This window comes from Saimiri boliviensis, chromosome 3 (assembly GCF_048565385.1).
Source record: "Saimiri boliviensis isolate mSaiBol1 chromosome 3, mSaiBol1.pri, whole genome shotgun sequence".
NCBI lineage: Eukaryota > Metazoa > Chordata > Mammalia > Primates > Cebidae > Saimiri > Saimiri boliviensis.
In genome coordinates, this window is record NC_133451.1 from 121,133,283 (window position 1) to 121,154,352 (window position 21,070).

A 21,070-nucleotide genomic window follows, 5' to 3' on the forward strand; every position below is an offset into this window, starting at 1 on the left:
AGGCTAGAGTGCAATAACATGATCTCAGCTCATTGCAACAAGCATCTCCTGGGTTCAAGTGATTCTCCTGCCTCAGCCTCCTGAGTAGCTGGGATTACAGGAGTGTGTCACCATGCCTGGCTAAATTTTGTATTTCTAGTAGAGATGAGGTTTCACTGTGTTGACCAGGCTGGTCTCAAACACCTGAATTCAAGTGATCCTCCTGCCTCAGCCTCCCAAAGGGTGGGATTCTAGGCATGAGCCACTGCGCCAGCCTTTTTATAAATTTTCTTTTTTAAAAAGCGTTCTGGTTGGGCCAGCTGATGTGCCCCAGGTCCCTTGAGTCTCATCTACTTCCATTGCATGGCAGCAGTCTCTGTCCCTTCTCTGTTCCCCTGGAGTAGGAGTGAGCACACCTCTCCTTCCCTGCCCAGGTCCTCCAGACCCTCCTCCCTCCTCCCAAGACCACCCTCCTGGCAATCCTACCCCAGTGTCTGGGATCTAGGAGAGGAGAGGCAGGTGGGTGTGGTCTTGCCTACAGTGTAGAGATGATACCAGTGGCCACCTGGAGCATGGCACTCATGGTGTCTGACAGTTTAAACACAGCTTCCTTGTTTTCCTGGAAGGCACATGGCAGGAGGTGAAGGCCTAGCAGCCCCCTGGCACCCAGAGTCCCCACAGCCCCACCCCACACTGAGGCATCCCTGCTGCCTACCATGGGAAGAACACTCAGTACCCAAGCAAAGGAAGGCCAGAAACCTCCCAAGGGCAGCCACAAATGGGGCTGAGTGCACAGGATGGGAGTATGTATGGCAATCCCGGGGGACCCTGCCTGGGTGTGCCAGAGTCCCGAGAACTGGTACATGGTGTTTAGGCAGGCAGGCCCTCCCCCAGCCACCGTCCCCAGCCTCACACCTGTAGGTCTTTGTTGCAGGTACCGGTTAGTCCCTTGAGAGTCATCAGGAGCCCACACACTATGGGAAGAGGGAGGCAGAGGAGCTGGACCTGGGATCCTGCCCCTTGGGCACCCCCCATCAGCCACGCTCCTCTCCCTGCCTTGCTCACCCACCCAAACACACACCCTGCCTTGCTCCAGATCAGCTCCAAGCTGTTGGGGTTTTACTTCTGGAGCATCAGGCAGCTTCTGGTGCTGGGGACTGAGATGCAGGCACTGAAGAGGCTGGGCCCTTGGCTGGTCCAGCAGCTCACTGGCCAGGTCTGGTGGAGGGGTGGGGCTGGGAGGAAGGAAGCCATGCCCAAGGGGGATGGGGAATACAGAGGCTGGGAGGGGTAGGTGGAGGTGGCAGCTTGGGGTTTACATGTAGGCACCTGAGAGCTGCAGGAAGCTGAATTCCTTGGTGCTACAGAGGCTGAGGTCCCTGGTCATCCTGCTGAGATGGGTCATGCAGAGTGAAGGCCAGAACAGGAACTTGGCTGGGAGAAAGAAAAGGTTCCCAGTCACCAGAATCCTCCCATCTCCACCCAGCCTGACAAAACAGCGGGTAAGAGAAGGTTAGGCCCTGGTGAACCAGGCTAAATTTTTCTTTTCTTTTTTTTTTTTTTTTTTTTGAGACAAGAGTCTCAGTCTGTTGCCAGGCTGTAGCGCAGTAGTGCGAGCTCAGCTCACTGCCTCTGCCTCCTGGGTTCAAGTGATTCTCCTGCCTCAGCCTCCTAAGTAGCTGGGACTGCAGGCACCTGCCATCATGCCCAGTTAACCTTTGTATTTTTAGCAGAGATGGGTTTTCACCATGTTGGCCTGGATGGTCTCAATTTCCTGACCTCAAGATCCAACTGCCTTGGCCTCCCAAAGTGCTGAAATTAGAGGCATGAGCCACTGTGCCCGACCAAAATTTTCATTTTTTGTAAAGATGGGGTCTTGCTATGTCACCCAGGCTTGTCTGAATCTCCTTGGATCAAGCAATCTTCCTGCCTTGGCCTTCCAAAGTGCTGGAATTACAAATGTGAGCCACTGCACCTAGCCTGTTTTTGTTATTGTTGTTGTTTTCAATAAACCAGCTTTACTGATATGTCATTCACATACAATTTACCCATTTATTTATGTATTTTTCTTTTACTTTTTGAGATGGAGTTTTGCTCGTTTCCCAGGCTGGAGTGCAGTGGCGTGATCTTGGTTCACTGCAGCCTTGGCCTCCTGGGTTCAAGCAATTCTCCTGCCTCAGCCTCCTGAGTAGCTGGGATTATAAGTACCTGCCACCACTCCTGGTCAAATTTAATATTCTTAGCAGAGACGGGGTTTCACTATCTCTACAGGCCAATGCTAGAATTTCAGAAGTGAGCCACTGTGCCCCACCCAATTTACCTATTTAAAGTTTACGCTTTAGTGTACAACCATCACCACAACCAGCCTGACCATAGAACAGTGGAAGGAGAGTAGAGAGAAGCTGGGCTGGTAGACAGAAGTGAGGCACAGGGCAGGGGACTGGCTCCCCAAGGCTCACCCATGAAGTCATGCTCACTGGTGGCATCCATGCTGCTGAGAGCGACAGCCCCAAAGTTGAGATCTTGGGATTGGGAGGAAGCAGGGTTGGGCTGGAGCACAGGGAATGGCCTCCTCTCCCCCACCAGGTTGCCTGGCCTCCTCCCCATGGAAAGAGGATCAGGGTGGTGAGGCGGAAGCTGGGGGGAGGGATCTTTTGCATAGTTCCAGGAGGGAGGTAGGAGCCCTGAGTCTCTCAGTACCAGGCACCCCTGCCATGGGTGACCTCTGGCCTGGATAAGCTCAGTGCCCATAGGCAATGAATGATGGTTTCACCAGGGAGCACAGGCCCCTTTCCTCTGGTGTATCTGCATGTTCCAGTGGGTGCTGAGGGTGACTTTCCTTAGAGAGGAGGGGGCAGGGTATCTTACCTGCTCAGAGCAGCTCTCCATCCACACCCAGGGGTTTGCCCCAAATAGCCCCACTACAGGGACAGGGATTCATGGTGACCAAGGCTCCTGGCAGGAAGCCCTGACAGACAGACACACACACGCACACACACACACACACACACACACACACGCGCGTGCGCGCACACACACACACACACACAGAACCAAGTCCTAATTGCCAGGGCAACTGACTGCCTGGAGCTCAGCCCCTTCCATGGCCCAGTTGCCTTGGGTGCAGAACACTTGTCCCCAAGTGTCCCCAGAACACTTATTCCCAAGCACCGAGTCACATGTCCCCATATGTCAGGCTGAGGGCTGGTCTCAAAAGGGGCTTCGCTGGAGAGCTCTGACCCTGCTCAGACACATTCACTGGCTTAGACGTCCCCACCTTAGCAAGAGTTGGGGCTCCATGCAGGGTCCCCCTCTGAGCAGATAACCCGATTTTATATCCCTCTCTGCCCTTCCCAGCTCATGTGTGAATCCCTAAGGCTATGCAGCAGCCTCCCCACCAGGCCCTCGGAGCACTGGAGCCTCACCCACCTCTCTGGGACGGGACACAGATCCACTTCTGCACCTCCAGCAGCTGCTCAGCATCTCAGGTCAATGCCATGGCATGACTGTGGGAAGCCAGCAGCAGGAGGGTCAGGGCAGCCAGGGTCCTCCCCTCCAGTAGTACAGCCCCAGCACCTCACACAGCTCATCTCAGAATCCAGGAGCTCCAGTGGAGAGGCTAGGCCCTCTGCAGGTAGGTGTACCCTGGGAAGGGGACGTCATGTTTCCTGTGGGAGAGGAGAAGCAGGGACTTAGGTGGAAGCCAGGGCAAGGCCTGCTGGTGACACTGAGACCCTGCAGAACTAGGTCACACCTGGAAGAAGTGTTGCCCTGCAGCACTGCACCTGAATGAGGGATCCAGGATCTCCCAGGGACAAATCATTCTCAAGGGAAAAAGAGGCCGGAAGTGGGGCCCTGTGAACCATGGACTGGGCCTGAGCTATGGGGCTCCTGGGTTGAGGCTTTGCCAGAAACACCCAAAGCCTGAGCCTCTGTCACTGAGCATCTCCGACCAGGGCCAGAGCAGGGGAAGAGGCCCGTGTTGGGTATGACTTGGCCATGAGAGGTTTCATTTGAGCTGCTCCGAGCAGGTGGGATGCCCTGCCCCTCGTTCAAGTAGGCAGGGCAGAGGTGCTATGAGTGATGTCCCTGTTTTCTTGTTGTTTTGTCTTTGTTTTTAGAGACAGGGTCTCATTCTGTTGCCCAGACAGTAGCACAATCACAGGTCACTGATGCATCGATCTCTTGGGCTCAAGGATCCTTCTGCCTCAGACTCCTGAGTAACGTGGACTACAGGGACATGCCACCATGCCTGGCTAATTTTTAATTTTCTGTAAAGATGGCATCTTGCTATGTTGACCATGTTGGTTGAAAACTCCTGGGTTCCAGCAATCCTCTTGCCTTGGCCTCCCAGAGGACTGGGATTACAAATGTGAGCCACCACACCTGACCTGGTTTTTTTTTTGTTGTTGTTGTTGTTGTTGTTATTGTTGGTTTTGGGACAGAGTTTCGCTCTTTGTGCCCAGGCTGGGGTGCAATGGCATGATCTTGGCTGACTACAGCCTCGGCCTCCTGGGTTCAAGAGATTCTCCTGCCTCAGCCTCCCAAGTAGCTGGCATTACAGGTGCCTGCCACCATGCTTGCCTAACTGTTTGTATTTTTAGTAGAGATGGGATTTCACCATGTTGGCCAGGCTGGTCTCAAACTCCTAACCTCAGGTGATCCACCCATCTCCACTTCCAAAGTGCTGGGATTACAGGTGTGAGCCACCACACCTGGCCTGTTGTTCTAAATAAACCAGCTTTACTGAGACATCATTCACATACAATTCAACCATTCAAAGTTTACCCTTTAGTGTACAACCACGACCATAACCAATTTTAGAACATGTTCATCACCCCGTAAAGTAATTCTGTACTCGGCCAAGCATGGTGGCTTGAGCCTGTAATCCCAGCATTTTGGGAGGCCAAGGTGGGTGGATCACGAGGTCAGGAGATTGACACTATCCTGGCTAACAGGGCGAAACCCTGTCACTACTAAAAATACAAAAAATTGGCAGGGTGTGGTAGCTCACGCCTGTAATCCCAGCACTTAGGGAGGCTAAGAGGGAAGGATCATTTGAGGCTGGGAGTTTAAGACCAGCATAAGCCACAGAGCAAGACCCACTTTGCATAAAAAAAATTTAAAGACTTGCTACTGTGGTCCTAGGTACTCAGAAAGCTGAGGTGGGAGAGTTATTTGAGTCCAGGAGTTTGAGTCTTCAGTGAGGTATTACCAAGCCACTGCACTCTAGCCTAGGTGACAGAGCAAGACCTCATCTCTAAAGACAATTTGAAAAGTTAAAAATTCAGGCCAGGCACAGTGGCTCATGCCTGTAACCCCAGCACTTTGGGAGGCTGAGGCAGTTGGATCACAAGGTCAGGAGTCTGAGACCAGTCTGGCCAACACAGTGAAAACCCATTTCTAGTAAAACTGCAAACAAAAATTAGCTGGGTGTGCTGGCACATGCCTGTAATCCCAGCTACTTGGAGGCTGAAGCAGGAGAATTGCTTGAACCCAGGAGGCAGAGGTTGCAGTGAGCCAAGACCATGTCATTGCACACCAGCCTGGGCAACAGTGCAAGACTTCATCCTAAAAAAAAATTAAGTTAGGCTGGGAACAGTGACTTCTGCTTGTAATCCTAGCACTTTGGCAGGCCAACGTGGGCAGATCACCTGAGCTGGAGCTCAAGACCAGCTTGGCCAACATGGCAAAACCCATCTCAGCCAAAAAACACAAAAATTAGCTGGACGTGGTGGTGGCACACACCTGTAATCCCAGCTACCTGGGAGGCTGAGGCTAAGAATCACTTGAACTTGGGAGGCAGAGTTTGCTGTTAGCCAAGATCACACCACTGCACTCCAGACTGGGTGACAAAGTAAGACCTTGTCCCCCCACCCCCCCAAAAAATAATTAAAGAATCCCTGAACTCCTGTAATCCCAGCACTTTGGGAGGCCAAGGTAGGTGGATGACTTGAGGTCAGGAGTTCTTGACTAGCCTGGCCAACATGGTGAAACCCCGTCTCTACTAAAAATACAATAAATTAGCCTGGTGGCAGGTGCCTGTAGTCCCAGCTACTCAGGAGACTGAAGCAGAAGAATCGCTTGAACCCAAAAGGCAGTGGTTATACCCAGCTGACATCACTCCACTGTACTCCAGCTTGGGCAACAGATCAAAACTGTTTGAAAAAGAAACTCTGAACTCAATAGTAGACACTCCCTGTTCCTCCTAGCAGCCCTATCCCACCTCTAGGGTGACAATTCATGTCCCTTGCTTCCCTCCAGATGTGTAAAATAAGGGTCATAGGAAGTTGAGGAAAAGGAGGGGTCTCTGACAACACATGGAGACTCCTCAGCAGCTCCTCCTCCAGGTCTACAAGAAATATATACAGACCCAAAGACACCAGGTCCCAGAAGCCAAAGCCTGGGATGAGGCCATCAGGACACAGCCTCTGGCTCTGTCTTTTGTCAGATGGACTGGGTGGAGACATGGAATATGGGAGACATGGGGCACAGGCAGGGTGGAGAGTGACTCTGGCTGCTCCAGATACAGCCAAGTTAGTGCCTTAACTTCCTGCCCTCAAATCTGCAAAGGGTGAGTTTTCTTTCTTTTTACTTTATTTTGAGATGACGACTTGCTCTGTCGGCCAGGCTGGAACGCAGTGGTGTGATCTTGGCTCACTGCAACCTGTCTCCTGTGTTCAAGGAATTCTCCTGCCCCATGTGATGCTGTGCAACTGTAATCCCAGCTACTCAGGAGGTTTTGAATTGCTTCAGGTACACACCACCATGTCCAAGCAATTTTTGTATATTTAGTAGAGACAGAGTTTCACCATGTTGAACCAGGTTGATCTCGAACTCCTGACCTCAGGTGATCCACCTGAGGTCAGCTCTACTGAGGCAGGAGAGTACCTTGGTTTCCAAGGTTCAGAGAGGACAGGACATGATATCAGGTCAAAGACGTCACCCCTGTTCCCCTCCTGACTTGGATGTGGTTAGCAGAGAAGTGGGGCTGAGGTCTGGGCTGCTTGTCTCCTCTGCATTCTCTTTCTCTGACTTTGTGGCAGTTTTGTGACTAATTTTTATATTTTTGTGACTAATTTTTGTATTTTTGGTAGAGACAGAGTTTCACCATGTTGGCCAGGCTGGTCTCGAACTCCTGACCTCAGGTGATCTACCTGAGGTCAGCTCTACTGAGGCAGGAGAATACTTTGGTTTCCAAGGTACTCCCAAAGTGCTGAGATTGACACCACGCCGGGCCCCACAATGTGTGAGTCTTCCCTGCTTGCTGAGCTAGACTGGCATGGGAGTATTGGGGACTGCAGGAAATGCCCCATTCCTGGCTGCTCTACCTTGATCCCAGAGTTCTGGGATGCCCCTGTCCCACCGGGCCTGGCACCCCCACCCTGTTCACCTCTGCCACCTAGTCTGCTGTTCAGGCTGTCATCACACCTATCTCTGCCCCCTGGGTGTCCCTGGGAAACGCATACCTCTGGCAGATCCACCGTGGTCCTGATGAGCTCCCAGAGGAGGCCTGAGAGCATGAAGCAAGTCTGCTGCATTCACAGCCTGAGGTCCATGATCACTTGTTCGAGGAGGAGGTGGTGCGCAGGGAGGCTGAGATGTTGCTTCCCTGGGGAGCCAGGACCATGCTGAGCTCTAATGGCCCACTGGGCTCCTCAAGGTTGGGACAGCATGGAGCAGGGTGTTGGAGGGTCTAGAGGCATTTGGTCATTCTGGCTGCATCTCATGCACAGCTTCCCAGCAGTTTCACCAAAGAGCTCTTGGAGGTGAAGGGAGGCCCAGGGTCACAGTCTATATGCCCAGAGGTTTGACCCCTTTGAGCATATGGACTGTGCCAACATCAGCCCTGCCAACCTCCCTCCCTACCCCAGGGCCCCGGATCTTGCCCAAATCTCTCACCCCGGGTCTGGGTAGAGAGGGGAGGCCAAGAAAGTGGTGGGGCTGCAGGGGTCGTACCTTCAGGTGGCGTTCGTTGGCTGTGTGGATGTCTTCATCATTGGGGTTGAGTTTGAAGGTGCCTTGGGCCCACTCCTCAGTCACCTATAGTGGGTGACAGCAATGCTGGGGGTCAGGTGAGCAGGTATCAGTAGCCAAGAGTGTCCCTGCCCTGGTCCCACTCTATTCCTCATGGCTGACTGTCCCTGTCCAGGAGATGAGTCCTGGAAGCCCATCCCAAGAGCGGGTATCTCAGGCCCAGGACACCTTCACCCATGAGCCATGTGGGCATCAGGGGTCATTAAAGGATGGAGAGAGGCGGTCGTCAAGGCACACAATTAAGCAGCACTTGAGTATATAATTAGTTCAACATGAAACTACAGATGGGCAACACTGCACTATTTGCTCAGGGATTTGATGGGAGCCTGGGGCCACAGGGAGGGGCCTTGGGTGGGGCTTGGACCATGGGGAGTACCTGGTAAGCTGCCTGTTCCTTGAGGACAATGTGTACCAAGGGGAGCTGAAGTGAGGGCAGCTCCATGGGGAAGGGACCTGATTGCCATCCTGAGCTGTGTGACCTTAGGCAAGACCCCTCTTCTCCAAGTGAGGTCAACCACACAGGTGATTTCGGAAGCAAGTGCCTATGCAGACAGTCTGGATTTTAGCTTCATGGGTGGATGAGAATCTTTTTCCTGAAGAGCTTTCCAAACAGGGAACAAATAGAGCCATGCTGGGCCCTGCTGAGACAGGATCCTACCAGAAGCCCTCATCACTGTCTTGCTCCACACCGGTAGTGATGGTGATGTCATGGATGTAGGTGGTGGGTGTCCTGTGCAGAAGCATAGGCTGCTGCAGTCCCGCTGAGTTGAAAAAGTCAAAGTCTGTTTTCTGGACAAAGTAACCCTTGGGATTCCCAGGATGGGAAGACTGGTTCACTGGACCCTTGACCTGGGTCCTTTGACCTCAGCTCGAATGTCTCTATGGCCTCCCCAGATTCAGGGCCTCCGATCTTCAAAGGCCACCCTATCCCTAGCAGGAAGACCACGGGGTGGGGCAGGAAGGTATGTGCAGGCAGTGGAGGCAGGATGGTACCCACTTGGAGGTGTCAGTCATGTAGTGGATGGTCCCTGGTCACAGGGTGGAGGGGGTGAGCGTGTTGTTGATGGTGATAGTGACTAGGAGGTGGGAGGGCAGGGGCCCCACCTGGACCATGCTGCTGATGTTGGCCTCGAAGGGGAGGTAGTCCCCAATGCTCTAATGCGTCAATCCCATTCACCAATTACAGACATAGGAGATATGGGGAGGGGGTGGCATGTCGGGGCATGAGGAGGGGTCCTGCTATCAGGCATTCCCTCATAACCTGCAGCATGGGGCTCAGAGGCCTGCCAGCCACATGGGAGGAGTGGCATCCCAGTGGGGTGGGTCAGGCCACCTATCCCCCTTCACAGGACACAGTCCCCAGGGCAGGGCAGGGCAGGGCCCCCCACCATCTCACCCCAGGAGACAGGCTGTGGCTGGCAGTTGGGGGTCCCATGCTGTTCGGCAGCCATGCCCACCCACCTGCCCTACCTGCTCCTAGCCACACTGACCACAATGTCATAGAGTGGGCACTGCCAATCCTCAACAGCATTCTTGTATGCAGGTCCTGGGTCCACCACTTCAGCAGGGTCACCTCCAGTTCATACCACACCCAGCTGACAAAATGCTGCAGTCACCAGTCTTGGCCAATGTCCTTGAAGCTGGAGGGAACTGGCATGTCCAGGGTGGGGTCCGACTGTGGAGAGAAGGGCCCGGCTCAGCTCCTAGGCCCCCAAAGGGATCCAGGACCAGCATGCTTCACCGCTGTGCCCCTAGGCCTAGCACAAGCACTGACACATAGCAGGACTCTTGGTGGAACAGATAATTTGCAGGTGACAGGTGAACTACCAGAACAGTATGTGTACCTGGGCCAGTGGGGCCAGGGGTTCCTCCTCGGAGTGGATGGGGCCCAGTATCTCCCGAGACAAAGGTGAGTCCAGGGCCACATCCCAGCCCCAGGCAAGAAGGTTCAGACCCATGACTAAGAGGCAGATGACCCACTGCCTGTCAGGAAGGAAGACTGGTTTGGGATGGGGGGGGCCTTTGCTTAGCACACTGTGAGTGGGGATCACACTGGCACCCAGCTCTCTCCTCTCTTCCTCCTATACTGAATGCCACAAAGTCAGAGAAAGAGGATGCAGAGAAAGCAAAAGCGGCCCAGATGTCAGCCTCACTTCTCTGCTGACCACACCCAAGTCAGGAGGGGAACAGAGGTGGCGTCTTTGACCTGATATCACATCCTATCCTCTATCTGAACCTTGGAAACCAAGGTACTCTCCTGCCTCAGTAGAGCTGACCTCAGGACGTCTAAACTGTCTCCTCCTCTCTTGGATCCCCAGACCCAGCTTTGTGCAGCACATGCTGCTCTGGTCAGCTGAGTGGCTATTACCTGTTTGAGTGGCTATTACCTGTAATCAGTGCTTTGGGAGATCAATGTAAGAGGTAAGAGGACGTCTGGAGGCCAAGAGCTCGAGACCAGCCTGGGCAACGTAGTGAGATGCTATATCTAAGAAAAAAAAAAAAAAAAGGCTTGTGTGTGTGTGTGTGTGTGTGTGTGTGTGTGTGTGTGTGTGTGTTGTGTGGTTTGTTTTTAGTTAGTCAGGCATGGGGGACCCAGCTAACTTGCAATGCTTTGCTACAATATATCTTGGGCTCTGAAGAGAGGATTGTGCCACTGCACTTCAGCCTGGGCAACAGGGCCAAACTCAGTCTTAAAAAATTGTTAAATATTAAAAATAAACATTAAAAAGAAAGACACTGACTGGGCTCAGCTTTTGCCTCCAGAGGGGGTTCGGCAGGGGCGCTTCCTCCCCGTCCTGCCTCTTCTGCTCCAGCCCTCCCAGGTCCTCCTGGCCCCCAAACCCATGCCCCCAAGCCCATTGACCTTTAACCCTCCTCCAGGCCCCCAACTCAGGCCGCCCAGGGAAGGGAGCCTGTAGGGGGCCCGGATTCCCCCACTCCCTTCGCCGGGCTTCTGGGCACTTCCTGGCTCTGCCCTGAGCCCTCACCTCCCACAGCAGCTGCGGCTACCACTGCTCCTGAAGTCCTGGCGCCTGTGGTTGGGGAAGTCGGCATGGAAAGTCCAGAGGCTGTCCAGCAACCTGTGCTCCCGCGATGGGCTCTCCCTGGGGCATGGCATCCCGCCTTGGAGCACCTGTGAGCAGCCCCACAACAGCAGCCCCACAACAGCAGCCCCACAACAGCAGCCCGAGCGCCCACACCACCATCTGCTCCCGGTGCACGCTTCCGTCTCTGCTGCTCAGCTTCGGGCTGCGGGCTGTGGGGCTAAGAGCAGTGCAGTAGGAGCCTGGCAGGCGGGTCGCATGACGTGCTGAAGCCATTGGAGCCATGTTCGTTGAGGGTGAGTGCCAGTCCTAGAGAGGCTGGGCGCTGCCAGGTGCTGCCCAGTGGGGCCGGCAGCTGAGAACCCTGGGCTGGGCCTTTGGGGAAGCAGGACCCTCTTCCCCAGCCAAGAAGGGTTTAAGGTCAGTTCCCCATCCCGGCCCAAGCTGGATGATCTGGGGGCAGGCCAGGAGTGAACCCTTGAGACGTGGGATTCCTCTGTTTTTCATTTTTTTTAGAGATGGAGTCTCACTTTGTCACCCAGGCTGGAGTGCAGTGGCACAGAATCCCTTCAACCTCCACCTCCCAGGTTCAAGTGATTCTCCTGCCTCAGTCTCCCAAGTAGCTAGGATTACAGGCACCCGCCACCACACTGGGCTTTTCTGTATTTTTATTCGAGATGGGGTTTCACCATGTTAGACAGGATGATTTTGATTTCCTGACCTTGTGATGTGCCTGCCTCAGCATCCCAAAGTTCCCCTGTTTCTTCAAGGTGCATCTCCACTCACTTTCCCCAGCAAGACTTCAAGCAGGCTCCAGAGGAGCCTCTTCCAAACCTGCCCGGTGCAGCCTCTTACAGGAATGCAGGTCCTTGGGATGCAGCCCAAGCCTTGACACCTGGGCCTCTGCAGCCCCCACTTAACCCAGGGGTCAGGAGCAACCTCTTGACCTTGTAGGCACATAAAGATGCGGGGAGAGAGGCTGGGCACAGTGGCTCAGGACTGTAATCCAGCACTTTGGGATACCAAGGTGGGCAGATCACATGAGGTCCGGAGTTTGAGACCAACCTGGCCAACGTGGAGAAACCCCATCTCTACTGAAAATGCAAAAATTAGCCAGCGTGGTGGTGGGCACCCGTAATCCCAGCTACTCAGGAGCTTGAGGCAGAAGAGTCACTTGAACCCTGGAGGTGGAGGTTGCAGTGAGTCAAGATCACGCCATTGCACTCCAGCCTGGGCAACAGAGTGAGATGAGACACCATCTCAAAAAATAAAAAATAAAAACTTTATTTAAAAACTTTAGAATGACCAGGCGTGGTGTCTCATGCCTGTAATCTTAGCAGTTTGGGAGGCCAACACAGGTGGATCATAAGATCACAGGATCAGAGGTCAGGGTGAAACCCTGTCTCTACTAAAAATACAAAAATTAACCAGGCGTGATGGCGCACACACCTGTAATCGCAGCTACTCAGGAGAAAGGAGAATCGCTTGAACCCAGGAGGTGGAGATTCCAGTGAGCTGAGATTGCACCACTGCACTTCAGCCTGGGCAACAGACCAAGACTCTGTCTCAAAAACAACAACAAAAAAAGCCAAGTCGGGTGTGGTGCCTCACATCTGTAATCCTAGTACTGGGAGTGGCTGATTCAGGTGCATCACTAGAGGTCAGGAGTTTGAGACCAGCCTGGCCACAATGGTGGAACTCCATCTCTAATAAAAAGAAAAAGATTAGCTGGACATGGTGGTAGGCTTGTAATCCCAGCTACTCTGGAGGCTGAGTCAGGAGAATCACTTGAACCTGGAAAATGGAGTTTGCAGTGAGCTGAGATTGCACTACTGCACTCCAGCCTGGGGGACAGAGCAAGACTCTAAAAAACACACAAACAAAAAAACTAGCCGGTTGTGGTGGTGTGTGCTTATAGCCTTCCAGCTACTTGGAAGGCTCAGGTGGGAGGATTGCTTGAGCCCAGCAGATGGAGGCTGCAGTGAGCTGTGATGGCAAACTCTGTCTCTACTAAAAATAACAAAAATTAGCTGGGCGTGTTGGTGGGTGCCTGTAATCCTAGCTACTCAGGAGGCTGAGGCAGGAGAATTGCTTGAACCTAGGAGACAAGGGTTGCAGTGAGCCAAAATCACATCACTGCACTACAGCCTTGGTGACAAAAGCAAGATTCCATCTCAAAAGAGTAAATACAATGAAGAAGGAGGAAAAAGGAAAGAGTAAAGGGGGAGGAAGAGAAGGAGGAGGAGAAGAAAAAACAACCAGAGGAGGAGGAGGAGAAGAAGAAACAGCCCGAGGTGATGGTTCATGCCTGTAATCCCAGCAATGGAGAAGGAGTGGGAGGGGAGTGGGAGGAGAAGGAGGAGGAGGAGAAGAAAAAACAGCCAGAGGAGGAGGGGAAGAAGAAGAAACAGCTGGGCGTGATGGCTCATGCCTGCAATCCCAGCAATGGAGGAGGATGATGAGGAGGAGGGGATGGCTCATGCCTGCAATCCCAGCAATGGAGGAGGATGATGAGGAAGAGGGGGAGGCAGAGGGAGAGGAAGGGGAGGAGGAGGAGGGGGAGTATGGGGAGGAAGAGGAGGAGGGGGGTGGAGGAGGAGAAGAAGGGGAGTGGGAGGGGGGAGGAGGGGGAAGAGGAGGAAAAGTAGGAGAAGAAGAAACAGCAAGGCCTGGTGGCTCATGCCTGTAATCCTAGCAATGAAGAGGAGGAGGAGAAACAGCCAGGAGCCAGGCACAGTGGCTCACACCTGTCATCCCAGCACTGAGGAGGAGGAGAAAGAGGAGGTGGAGGAGGAGGAGGAGAAGAAACAGGCGAGATGGCACACATTTGTAATCCAAGCTACTTGGGAGGCTGTGGCAGGAGAATCACTTGAACTCGGGAGGCAGAAGTTGCAGTGAGCAGAGATTGCACCATTGTACTCTAGCCTGGGTGACAGAGCGAGACGCCATCTCAACAATAATAACAATAATATGAGAAGGGTTTCACCATGTTGGTCAGGCCAGTCTTGAATTCATGATCTCAGGTGATCCACCAGCTTCAGCCTCCCAAAGTGCTGGGATTTCAGGCATGAGCCACCACCCCTGGCTGTCTGTCACTTATGCCTTTGCCTAGCTCAGGGAATCTGCATTTTCCAGCAGAGGAAGCAACAGATATGCACTAGTCTCAGGTGAGCAGAAGGATGACTTAGAGTTTAGTAAAGTTTTTGGTGCTCACAGGAGTTTTGTAGCAGGCAAACTGGTGAGAGGTATGTAGCTTTTTTTTTTTTTTTTTGAGATGGAGTCTCACTCTATTGCCCAGGCTGAAGTGTGGTGGCATGATCTCGGCTCCCTGCAACCTCTGCCTCTCGGGTTCAAGTGATTCTCCTGCCTCGACCTCTGAGTAGCTGGGATTACAGGCATGCACCACCATACCTGGCTGATTTTTTGTATTTTTAGTAGAGACAGGATCATACTTCATTTAATGCATAAAAGTCTTAATGTTAACATTTTAAAAACAATTTTATTTATTAAGACATTAAGTTCACATACAGTATGAATGAAACATTTTAAGGCCCACTATTTCTTAGTTTTTTTTAGCCAATAGCAATAATTTTTTTTCTTTTTTTATTTTATTTTATTTTATTGCATTTTAGGTTTTGGGGTACATGTGAAGAACATGCAAGATTGTTGCATAGTTACACACATGGCAGTGTGGTTTGCTGCCTTCCGTCCCCTCACCTGTATCTGTCATTTCTCCCCATGCTATCTCTTCCCACCTCCCCACCACCCGCCCCTCCCCCATTTCCCCCCAACGGACGCCAGTGTGTAGTGCTCCCCTCCCTGTGTCCATGTGTTCTCATTGTTCAACACCCGCCTATGAGTGAGAATATATGGTGTTGGCCGGGCGCGGTGGCTCAAGCCTGTAATCCCAGCACTTTGGGAGGCCGAGGCGGGTGGATCACGAGGTCGAGAGATCGAGACCATTCTGGTCAACATGGTGAAACCCCGTCTCTACTAAAAATACAAAAAACTAGCTGGGCATGGTGGCGCGTGCCTGTAATCCCAGCTACTTAGGAGGCTGAGGCAGGAGAATTGCCTGAGCCCAGGAGGCGGAGGTTGCGGTGAGCCGAGATCGCACCATTGCACTCCAGCCTGGGCAACAAGAGCGAAACTCCGTCTCAAAAAAAAAAAAAAAAAGAATATATGGTGTTTGATTTTCTGCTCTTGTGTCAGTCGGTGGGAATGTAAATTAATTCAACCATTGTGGAAGACAGAGTGGCGATTCCTCAAGGACCTAAAAATAGAAATCCCATTTGACCCAGCAATCCCATTACTGGGTATATATCCAAAGGATTATAAATCATTCTACTACAAGGACACGTGCACACGAATGTTCATGGCAGCACTGTTTACAATAGCAAAGACCTGGAACCAACCCAAATGCCCAACGATGATAGACTGGATAGGGAAAATGTGGTACATATACACCATGGAATATTACGCAGCCATCAAAACGATGACTTCACGTCCTTTGTAGGGACATGGATGAACCTGGAAACCATCATTCTCAGCAATAATTAAAAAAATTTTTTTTTGAAATGTAATTTTGCTCTCACTGCCCAGGCTGTAGTGCAATGGTGCAATCTTAGCTCACCGCAACCTCTACTGCCTGGGTTCAAGTGATTCTCCTGCCTCAGGTTGCAGGGTAGCTGGGATTACAGGCATTCACCACCATGCTCAGCTATTTTGTTTCGTATTTTTAGAAGAGATGGGGTTTCTCCATGTTGGTCAGGCTGGTCTCAAACTCCAGAGTCAGGTGATCTTATCACCTTGACCTCCCAAAGTACTGGGATTATAGGCATGAGCAACCACACCCAGCCAGTAGCGATAATTTCTAAAATCTAAAGTGTTTCCCTGTCTTCTACAAACAGAAAAATGTTACCCAAAACCTACCTGATGCATCACCTAAAAACTGTTGCCAGTCAACCACAAAGGGGCTCTCCACTTAAGATTTTTTTTTCATACATCTTACATTTCATTGTACTTAATCTTCCATGAAAAAGAATTTGAATGATACTCACCACCCAATACAGAAGAACTCTCATAGCTTGGATACAGCAAAAACTGACCACATGCAGTTGCATAAACACAACAAATAAAAGCATAGCAGTAAGTGATTAGATAGTTGAAATACACAAATAATATTTACATTTTAAAATATCTGAAGATTTTTTAATGCAAAAAGGATATTGAATGTAATCATACCTCTCAAAATACATAATATCTTCATCTTTTTAAACATACTGACAAATAAATTATCTAACTATTCTAACTTTGGAATTTTTTTTACAATAAAATGTCTGGGCAAGCCATGGTGTCACATGCCTGTAGTCTTAGCTGCTTTGAAGGCTAAAGTGGGAGGATCACTTGAGCCATGGTTCAAGATTACATTGAACTAGAACCATGACACTGAACTGTGGTCTAAGTGACAAAGCAAAACAGTGTCTATAAAAATAAAACTTGAAAAGAACAAAGTCTGATTTAGAGTAATGTCAGAATGTCAGGAAATGTTTGTGCCTGAGTGCTTTCTAGCATGAATCCTTTGATATTTATTTAGATTTGGCTTTTTATTAAATACATTCACATTTACTGCTTCTATAAAATATCCTTCAGTATAAACTCTATGGTGTTTTCTAAGGTATGTTTTTGGACAGATACCTTTGCACATTTATTATATTTGTAGAGCTTTTCTCCAGTACAAATACTCTGATGCTGAGTAAAATTTCAGCAACAGTTATAGGTTTTGGACATTGTTATGAACATTCTGTAATGTCCACAACTTGTAACTGTTGCTTTGGAGGGTTTTGCTCCAGGATGTATCTTCCAGAATACAGAAAAATCTGTGTTATTGCTGTGATATCTCTTCCGGAATACAGGAAAATCTGTGTTGTTGCAATGTGCCACTCTTTACATTCGTAAGTTTTTTATGTTTATAAAGGTCAAAGCATGGGGTAAAGGCTTTGCCACATTGGCAAAAAAAAACTCTACATTTGTAGAGTTTCTCTCCAGTATGAATCCTGCTATGTTTAGGAAGAGTTGAGAAAAATTTATAAAGGTTTTACCACATTCTTCACATTTGTTGGGTTTCTCTCCAATATGTCTTGTCTTATGTCCATTCTAGTTTGATGATTTACTAAAGACTGTTACATGCTTATGGCATCTCAAGTCTTTCTTGTGGGTGTCGATGAACACTGGCTAAGTTCATTATTACATTATTTCTGTCCTTTACATATACTCACATTTTTACCATCTTTCCTTAACTGTGAATTCTTAAGTCCAGAGCTTTCATTTCTTCACCGTACCACTTCTTGGGATGAATCTTTTATGCCCTGCTCTGGTGAAAGGTCTTGACTGTCATGAGAAGACACAGCTGAAAGAAATGAAAAACAAAACAAAATGAATTACACCACTTGCTAGACTCAGATAAATATACTTACAAATCTAACATACAAAATGATATCAAGCACACCAACAAGTGAGCAGAATAAGATACAATAGGTTCTAATTCCTTCACAGATAAACTGAACAAAACTATACTGAAAAAAATTGCCTTTGTGGGAACTCTAAAAGCCAGCAAACACTTTGCAGCACAGCAGGTGTGGACAATGCCATAAAAAAGCCACAGAGAAGAGGAATTAAAGTTTGTTACATTTACCCACCACAGACCTTCTTCCTCCCTAAAACAACATGGTGACTTTAGGAGAAAACTCCCAACTCCTGGCTTCTCCTTGAGAAGAAAACAAGAATAGTAGAATGGGTTCGCACTGTTGACTTTTGGAGGATTGTCCACAGACTGGTTTCTGTCTCCCATGACAAAGTGCTGAAGAGAATGATGGTACACTTTTTAATTTAATTTTCTTACTGAGACAGAGTCTCATTTTTTACCCAGTCTGGAGTGCAGTAGCGTGATCTTGGCTCACTGCAACCTCCACCACCCGGGTTCAAACAATTCTCCTGCCCCAGCCTCCCGAGTATCGGGATTACACGTACCTGCCACAATGCCCAGCTAATTTTGTATTTTTAGTAGAGGTGGGGTTTCACCATATTAGCTAGGTTGGTCTCGAACTCGTGACCTCAGGTGATCCATTCGCCTTGGCCTTGGCCTGTCAGCTAGGTATTAGATGACAGGCATGAGCCACCCTGCCCAGACCGACGGTACACATTGAATGACAGGTTGGGTCTACTGTGACCAAAGATAAATGATTGTTACAGCACCAGAGAGACTGCAGTACCACAGACAGACAACAGGGGTAGCAAGTAACTACAGACTCTGAAGAATAAACTTGGACTAGTGTCTTAAATCAGAGAAAACACGCAAACACACACACACACACACACACACACACACACACACACACACACAAATTCCAGACAGCATATGTCCTGAGAACAGGTTTGAGATGACCCAAAAATATCTAGCCCAGAAAACTGGTATGAGAGAAGCAGACAAAGTAAGATGGCTGTCTCGATGTCGCCACTGACTGACCTCCCTACAGGAACAACAAATTTAATAATCTACCCAACAAAGCAACTTCTTTTTTTTTTTTTTTTTTTTTTTTTTTTTTTTTTTTTTTGAGACGGAGTTTCGCTCTTGTTACCCAGGCTGGAGTGCAATGGCGCGATCTCGGCTCACCGCAACCTCCGCCTCCTGGGTTTAGGCAATTCCCCTGCCTCAGCCTCCTGAGTAGCTGGGATTACAGGCACACGTCACCATGCCCAGCTGATTTTTTGTATTTTTAGTAGAGACGGGGTTTCACCATGTCGACCAGGATGGTCTCGAACTCTCGACCTTGTGATCCACCCGCCTCGGCCTCCCAAAGTGCTGGGATTACAGGCTTGAGCCACCGCGCCCGGCCAAAGCAACTTCTTAAGAACCAAAAATTAGCCTAGCAATCATAGTACCTGGTTTTAATTTCATATGACAGACAGCAAGAGACACTGAAGAAGTTGATACATCCACAAGTATCAAGACACTGAAGAGGGTAAGAGACAGATTGACTTCGCTGACATTATCCTACCCCCCACCCACTGGCAGTGGCCACATGGCACGAAGAGAATCTGTGTACCTAGGATAAGGAGAGTGCAGTCGTTGTGGAACTTTGCATTGGAAATCAGTGCTGTCAGTGCCAGGAAGAACTGAGCCAGTGTCCACAGGGGAAGCATTTAGAGGATCCCTAGCCAGAGTTGAAGTACCCATCCCAGTGGCTGAAACTGGAGTTTGATCAAGTCTTGCCACCGTGGGATATAGTGCTCTGGGGGCCTAAGTAAACCAGAGAGTAAGTCTAGGCCATAAGTACAGCAACTCCTAGGTAAGTCCTGGTGCTGTGCCAGGCTCAGAGCTGGTGAACATGGGCTCATGTGACCTATGAGACACCAGCTAAGGCAGCTAAGGGAGTACTTGTGCTACCTCTCCCCTAACCCCAGACAGTGCAGCTCACCACTCTGAAAGAGACCACTTCCTTCCACTTGAGAATAGAGAGAAAAGTAAAGAGAACTTTGTCTTGCAATGTGGATAAGAGCTCAGCCACCATAGGATGGGGCATTAAGCAGAGTCATGATGTTCCCATTCCAGGTCCTAGACCCTGGATGATATTTCTAGACATGACCAGGGCCAGAAGAAATCCCACTCCCTTGAAGGGAAAGACCCAGGATTCACCACGTGCTGACTAAAGAGCTCTTGGGCCCTAAATAATTAGAAGCAGTAACCATTAGTACATGCCATGAGGTGAGCTGGCTCAGATGTGACCAGCACATTCACAGCTAGGTGGTTACTAGCAGAGATTCCTGCTTGAGAAAGGCAGAGAAAGAGTTCAAAGAACTTGGTCTGTCAGCTAGGTCAACTGCAGTGGGGTAGAGCACCTAGCAGGCTCTTGTGATCCCTGATGCAAGGCCTTGGTTTTCAGTGGCATTTCTGGGCCTGCTCTAGGTAGAGAGGAGCCCACCACTCTGAAGGGTGAGTCCAAGGCCCAGCAGCATCACCACAAGCTGACGGAAGGGCCCTTGGGCTTTATGTGAACATTGGTGGTAGCCTGACAGTATTCCCATGGGCTTGTGAGAGTGACAGGCAGGAGAGACTTTTCAGTCTGGGGAAAGGGGAGGGAAGAGTGGGAAGGACATTGTCTTGTGGTTTGGATGCCAGTTCAGCCACAGTAGAATACAACACCAAGTAGATTTCTAAAGTTTCTAACTCCAGGCCTTGGTTCCCAAAAGGCATCTCTGGACTAAACCAGGCCCTATGGAAATTGCTGCCCTGAAGTGAAGGACACCAGCTTGGCTGGCTTCACCACCTGTGAACTGTATGGCCCTAGGGCCTTAAATGAACATAGGCAGTAGCCAGGTAGTGGTTACGGCAATCCTTGGGTGAGGCCCAGTGCTGTACTGGCTTTAGATCTGACCCAGCAGAGTTCCACCAGTGGGGGCCACAGGAATCCTTAATGTTACACATCCCCTAGCTCCAGGCAGCTCAGCACAGAGAGAGAGAGAGACAGAGAGAGAGAGAGAGAGAGAGAGAGAGAGAGAGAGAGAAAGAGAGAGAGAGAGAGAAAGAGAGAGAGAGAGAGAGAGAGAGAGAGAGAGAGAGTGCACCCTGATTTGTTTGGGAGAAATAATGGAGGAGAACAAGAGTCTCTGCCTAATGATCCAGAGCATCCTTCCAGATCCTATCCAAGATTACCATGCCTCTGTGTCTGCCAAAAATACAGTGTTACTAGGCTTGGGGTGCCTATCTATGCAGATATACCTGCAGTGACCAAAAACAGATCACAAGGCCCAGGTCCTTTCAAATACCTGGAAAGTCTTCCTAAGGAAGATGGGTTCAAGCACACATAAACTGAGAAGACTATAGTAAATATCCATACTCTTCAATGTCCAGACACCAATGAACATCCACAATATCAAGACTGTCCACAAAGACCTGAATTCACCAAATAAACTAAATAAAGCATCATAGATCAATCCCGGAGAAACAGAGC

The 21,070-nt window shown here is 50.1% G+C and overlaps 2 pseudogenes; both read right to left on the reverse strand.

Annotated features, from left to right (window-relative positions):
• Positions 1-514: 514 nt before the first annotated feature.
• Positions 515-8,458, reverse strand: LOC101049776 (argininosuccinate lyase-like; annotated as a pseudogene).
• Positions 8,459-8,670: 212 nt separating this feature from the next.
• Positions 8,671-20,544, reverse strand: LOC101050104 (beta-glucuronidase-like; annotated as a pseudogene).
• Positions 20,545-21,070: the final 526 nt, after the last annotated feature.